This window comes from Nestor notabilis, unplaced genomic scaffold (assembly GCF_000696875.1).
Source record: "Nestor notabilis isolate BGI_N333 unplaced genomic scaffold, ASM69687v1 scaffold21748, whole genome shotgun sequence".
Taxonomy (NCBI): domain Eukaryota; kingdom Metazoa; phylum Chordata; class Aves; order Psittaciformes; family Psittacidae; genus Nestor; species Nestor notabilis.
The window spans coordinates 11472-18474 of record NW_009940847.1 but is presented as its reverse complement, the minus strand read 5'-3'; positions in this window follow the sequence as shown (position 1 = coordinate 18474).

The window sequence follows — 7003 nt, the reverse complement described above, 5'->3', positions numbered from 1 at the left end:
AGCAGGAACTTTGGACTCCAGGAAGAGTGGAGCAGGCTGCTGGATTTGGCCTGCAGCTTTTGTACCTCCAGAGCTAGCAGGCTGCTGGATTTGGCCTGCAGCTTTTGTACCTCCAGAGCTACCTCCTGCCCCCCTATAAACTGGTCTGAATACAAATTCCTTCTACACCTCACGTGGAGTTTATCGAAATCGTAACCAGCAAAATCTGAGCCCAGATTTTCTCCTGCCAAATACCAGTACCAGAATCTGGGCTAGCGTTTCCCATTTGTTTCATCCAAACAGCAGAGAATGGTTCAGAAGTGTTAATGAAGAGAAAGGCTTTCCCAGAGCATTATTAGTATAAAATCTGATCTAATTTTCTTAAAAGCCAAGCCCAGCTTGTATAGGTCTATATGGGTTATACAAAAATATCATGATACCTTCGCAGTCCATAGGAGTTATCTTTTCTCTTAGCATTGTGCAGCAAGGAGGCACAAAACTCCCACTGCAAAACTACAATGAATGCTGCCCTAACGTGACCTGCACTGGTTCTGTTTTAAAGCTTGGTATTTCCAAGTTTCCCAAGGAAAGCTCACCAACTGACACACAGAGCTAGGGAATCAATGCCCTCCTGTACCATTACAGATGATGTACCAAAATGGTTGCCATCATGTTTGGGCAGGTCAGCCTTAGATATAAAGAACAGCAAGAAAGAGGTACTGAGCAACATGGAGTACAGGCACCCTGACACCTGGGAGCAAAGTCTCTCTGTGTCTGTCACTGTCTCTCCTCATGGAGAGTTCTAGCAAAAGCCCAGCTATTCTGCTGGGCAAAGCTGAGCTGAGCAATGCCTCACCTGCAGCAGAGCATCTCCAAGCTGGCAGGAGGAAATCAGTCCTGTATTTAACCCCCATATTTAAATTACAGCAAACAGCAATTCAGATTAACACACCTGGGCAATTAAGGATTGGAGAAGCTTCTGTACCTGTTTGCAACAGTTTGTGTAAGCTTACAGCAGCTTGACTAACATCCAGGGCCTGTATTTCCCAGGACAGACTAAACAAATCTGGGAAATTAAAGAAGCAAACAGAATACATGGCTCAGAAGTCCTCATGTGGGCTGAAACCACCTCTGCCATCTTCACTGGGACAATTTTCTTTGGCCTTACTGGTGGATGAGCAGGATTCTGCTGCTGCAGCTCCATTCCCTGTCATTTCCTCCTAGCTCTTCCTTGCTCTGCTGCTTGTTTGAGCCTGGTGCAATTTCTGTTTGCCTGCAGAGCTTCCCTTACTTCTTCCTTTTTACCCGGGGTCCATCTTCCCTTCATGCAGTTTTTTTAATCTGATTTTTCGTTCTGTCACTCTTTTCCCTCTGTCTGTCACAGGCAGATGTGGCTGGAGGACAGGAGTGTCTCACAGCCCCGCACACTCTGTGAGTTTGGAGTTCCTTCCAGTTTCCCACACTGCTCTCCTATTCACTGCATTCAGCAGAGGATAAAGGAAGTGTGCCATGCTACAAGCTGAATTAGAAATGGTGTTTGACTTCCCTTTGTACTTCACAGAAACCTTGCTCTGGGCAGACCATCTGCATAGCACTCACTGTGGAGAAAACCATTGATCAAGGCCTGTCAGCCCAGCTGGGGCAACTTGGGAAAGTAATTCCTTGTGCCACTTCAGTTCTTTAGGGCTTAACATCTGGCTGGAGGGGGAGGCGACAGTTGATGGTTTAACAGTCTTGCTTCCTTTCAAGTTTGGGATGCTGTTTTGATCCCCAATAAGCCTTTCTGAAATCCTGATTTTAATAACATGGAAAGCATCCAGAAGACTAGGAATAATGCACTGGCTTTGCATTTTCAAAGTGCTTTACAAATACAGCTAATGAATTCTCAGCAACCTCCTCTGTGAGATAAGGATGTATTATTAACAATGTTTTACAAAGGAAGAAAAATGAGGCAGACAGGGGAAACCCCAAATTTCAGTATTTCCAACAGCCTACTGGGTGCAGTGCTCCTATTGCAAGAGGCTGTTTGAGACATCTGGTTTACAATGATGCTTAGCACCCTCTTTTCTTTTAATCAGCTTTGGCATCTCTGAAAGGAGCCAACTCCCCAGCTTGTGGGAGAATGTGGATTACCAGCCTGGACCACACTGGCAGCCAGGCACCACGTAGATAAGCAGATGCCAAAGTTCTCCTTTGTACACAAGTTCAGCAGTGGGTTTTGAAAATGCTATTTAGTACAATTTATGCCCCTGAAATGGCTGAAAAGGAAGATGCATTCAAATCCTTGGTCAGGAAATACACAATGATCTACTCAATAGAAAATAATTGATCTCTCCAGAAAGTAAACTGAGTTATAACTTGTTTATTCATGTTACTACCCAAACCTCAGCTGTCCTTAGTCCTTGTGCACATCTGTCTGTCAGCACCATCAAATTCTGACCAGCTGCCTCCCAGTGGTTATGGTTATTCTGGGACTGGAGCTCTGAGGAGGGGAGGATGCAGTGTACCCTGAATTACGCGAACTCTGAGTTTCCAAGGGAACTTCAGGCCCTAGACTCTTGGCTTGGATAAAACCAGTGACTCAGAAATGAGGAAGGAGCCATACTGGTCCAAGGTAGGGAACAATCAGATGAGGCTCAGGGGATGCCAGGCAAGTCTGTCACCATTACTTCCCCTCTCCAGCGCTGCCCTCGCTAGAGCTGAGTGATTCAATAGCTGACACACGTAGATAGGATCAATTGCTGCTCCTGTAAGGGAAGAGGTGACTCCTCTCCTATCTGGCACGAACACCCCATTCCCATCTTGTCAATGATAGCAAGTGGCTGTTGGGGCTAGACCTCAGAAACCACACTCCCAATTCTCAACCTGCTATTCTCTCTGCAGGATGCCTTCTCCTTGCCAAAATGCTTGGCAGCACTAGTTGGTAAGTCTTGTGATTTTTGTCATGAGACACACAATACTTATGGCCTTCATTAAGACTTCACGTCCAAGCCTCATGGTTCTATAGAGAAAATGAAAGGTACCAACCTGAACAAAGTCCAAATGCTCAATAATCAAAAAGTAAGGAAAAAAAAGCATCACTACAGAGCACGGTGTAGCCAAGTCCCCTAGTAAAAGCAGGAGAGGATATATTCTGTGGTTGGTTTATATAGGTTTTTGAAGGAGGAGGGTGGTAAACACATAACATGGTGGTTCCTGCAAAGCCTGCTCCCAGGGCAATGTGTTCCTTTGAGACATAATTGATTCCTGCCATCAGGCACCAGCCTGCTCTCCCCCAGGGTCAGCGCTTTCCCACATCCAACCCCATTATCCCACAGACCATGCCTTTTGTACAACACACTCCAGCTATTCATGTGCAAAGCAGCTGTAATCCCCAGACCTTTCAGAGTCAATATACCAGGAAATAATAAATCCCTCTTGTGCACTCCTGAATATGCTGAGAGGTGACTTGTGGGAATTTCAGCTGGGCAGAAAAATAATAAATTCTCCTTAATTTTTAATTATTTGTAATACTCACTGTAGGAAGACTGTGTCAGTGGTGCATGACTACTTCTGGGTCACCCACACAGGCAGCGACAGAAATTGCTTTGGCCTCTAACAAATGCAGATCAAATTGTCTCATATGGTTCTTAATGATCAAAGTCCACTTGCCTTCACTTGGGCACCTGGGAATGGCAGTACATGGAGCATTCTGGATCTAAAGAAAACTAATTAAAAACGGTTCAACCTGTGAGGAATGTACTTTACAGTAATAAAAGACCCCTTTCTGCCCGGGTTCTAGTGTCCAAAGGAGGCAAGATAATGCCACGCTAGTGACATTTAACGGAATATTTTATACCAAAGTCTAACAACAACATAACCCTTTCCCCTGAGAGAGGCAGACTGCACTACACTTCCACTCCATTGGTTCACTTGGCTTGTGCGAGCGGGAGAGATTAGCAAGTCTTGCAGGATAATTTCTTTACAAATTTCCTCCCATGCCAAGCAATTTTTCAGAGTACGTACTGTGTGGAATGCAGTAGCACTGAAACACCTGAGCACACAGTGCATGTGTGGGCTGGGAGAAGGCATTGTCATCTGGGACACCAAAGGAAGCAGTTGCTTGTGAACTAAAACCACCAGAGGCTGATTGGGGTTCACCTCAGGCAGCACCCTGCCTTTTCAAACCTTACCCAGAAACCTCCACAGAGCAAGTCATAAGAGTATGAGGATGATGAAGGGATGTGGTAAATACTGCCCGGATTTGTGGTGCTCTATTTCAGGAATCTGAAAGGCTAGGACATGTCCCCACAGCAGTAGCATGGTGTGCGGCACAGGATGCAGAGCCAATAGCTTCACCAAGCATTCGAAGATAACTATTTCCATGCAGATGTGTCAGCACTTGGGAACTGATGGGTGTTCTCATTGCTACTGTCTTCCTCAGGGATGCTGCCACTAGCCCATTACCCATGAAAGCGAGACCAGAGCTAGCTTGGTCCTAAAAAGCCTTCTATTTTACCTGTGTAAGTAAGCCTTTAGCAATGCTAGAGCTGGGAATCCATGGGCTGGCCTGAGGAAGACACAAAAGCCAACTGGAGATCAGACTGCACGCAGGACAGACCTGCTGGTCCTGCTCTCCAGGTGGCTGTGATGACAAGGGCTATCCAAGGGAAGAAGCATCACTGCCAGGCTCCCAACAAATGGAGGGAACAGGATAGCAAGAAGAGGCCACCCTCTGAGTTTATAAGGGAGCCCAGCACCATCCTGTCTCCTCTTAGTTCTCATGGGTGCGGAGCAGTATCCCCATGTGCTGCCAGAACAGCACAAGGACCACTTCAGCCCTGTCCCTACTGCTACCACAGACACAGGCTCAGCTCCTGATTCTAAAAGGTCTCTGAAAGAGTTTAGCAGCACCGCTCCCATTTCCCAGCAGAGCAAACTGAGGCCAGGTGAAGCAAACAGCAGCCCCCAGGCCAGCCAGTGCTGCTGCTGAGCTGGGTATACCTGCCAGGCCCCCCCTTGCTGCCCCTTCCTCCTGTAAACACACACCTCTGAGAAGCCCCTTCCTGCACAGTGAAACACGTGCTTTTCAGCCTCACTTGCTGCAAGAGCCATGTGAGTTCATCGTGCCTTGACAGAAGCACAGGCTCCACAAAGGGGTTATTAGCACCAGGCTCTGTGGGTTTGAATTTCCCTGCCTTTCCCATACTTTTCCCCTATTGATAACATTTCTTGTTGGGACAATAGAAGTGTGCCTTGCAACTACTCACAACATTAGTGACGGTGCTTGAGCCTGAATAATTTAAAGGGAAAGAATCCAACTCCCAAAAGACCATCTGGCTATCAGTTATAATACAGCAATAAAGGTCAGGGCTGCTTCTCAGGAGTTGGGAAAAAGATGGTTTTTGACACTGAAGAGTCTCTTCAACCAGCTTGGTACATGCATACCTGTCAGCTCCTAGCTTCTGCCACCGTTGCTCCCTTGCTAGAAAAGGGATAATGCAGGACACCAACTTCTGGAAGGAAGGTCAGCGAAAGAATAAAGGAGAAAGGACAACACTTTATTATAGCTGGCAAAAGCTAGGGCATGGTTTCTGAGCTGTATCTTATTTCGTATCATAATCTTTTGACTGCTTCAAAGTGTTCATGAGATGTCTTGTCTCCTGGCTTTCCCACAACGCAGGGAATAAAAGGGCTCCAAGGACAACATCTGCCCTTCACAATGAGCTAAGCCCATTCAGGCCCATACAATGAAAACCACGATGCTGGCTGGTTCAGCAACACCTCCCTCCTTCCTGTCAACTGCCCATTAAACTCAGGCTTCACTTCAGGATTTCCAAGTAAGAAATTGTCTTTGGCTTTCTTACCTCACTATATACTTCCCTCCACCATTTCCATTCCAAGATTCCCAGCTATGCTCTCATGCATAAGCAGTGCACTGGGAAAAGATGAGCACACATCTGCCTTGGGCGCAACAGGCTATACCCTCAGATGGCAGGATGCAGCACAGCTCTTCTCTGGTAGGTTCTGGCTATTTTTGGTGCTGCCTCAAGGGCTGTATCCAGGCAGCGATTTGTCTCATAAGACAAAATGAGAACTGACCTAAAATGTCCACCTAAAATGTCATTCCTTTTCTTGCCTTTACCACAAAAGAAATAATGTTTGCTTAATTTTTATTGCAATTTTAATGTAAATGCAAGCAAGCAGCACTATCCCCATGTTCCAGATAAGAACAGTTTACACAGGGAGGCAGTTATGGTCTCTGATATCTCATGTTTGCCCTCTGAGATCCCAAGCTGCGGCAGGTCCTGTCTGCAGTGAGACAGTCTGCAGTGTGCTGCTCCTTGGTCAGATGGGAACAGAGCACACCAGAAATCTCAGGCACTAAAACCCATTCACGACCCACCTCTGACTTCCCAAGGCCTGAGGCTTCTGGGTTGAATCTGATGCTCATCTTAACCATCATTCTCATAGATGTCTGTATGAAAGACAGTAGAAAATGGAAAAGAAAGAGCTACAGGGGTGACAAGGCATGAATCCAGTTCTGCTAGGAAGTGTGTGCTGTCCTTACTGAAGGCAATGCACTTATCTTATGCACTTACATGAAGGCAATGTCCTTAATTCCAGCAATGGAGGAATACTGGTGCAATGGCCTCACAGACCCCACTGTGTTAAGGGGAAGAGAGAAACAGAGGTTATAATTTTCATTTGCTTCCTATTCCCTATTTATTCACCCTGTCTATCCAACATCCCACCACCCTGACTGTCAGTTCTCCACAGCATTTGGAAGTGTCATGAAACAAGCTTGTCCTTTCACAGTGATAACACTTTGGCTCACCTATTAGAAGTGTAACAACTCTATGGACCAACACAAATACACCCACACTCCATCAATGGGCACCCGGGATGCTGACTGTGAAGTGCCCTCTCCAGAAAGAGCAAAGATGTCCTTGGTGCTGTTGATTTTAACTCTAACAGTGCTCCCTTCTTCTTTTCCCGCCTTTCCCCAAAAGCGTGCCTCCTCCACGCTGCAAATGTGACTGGC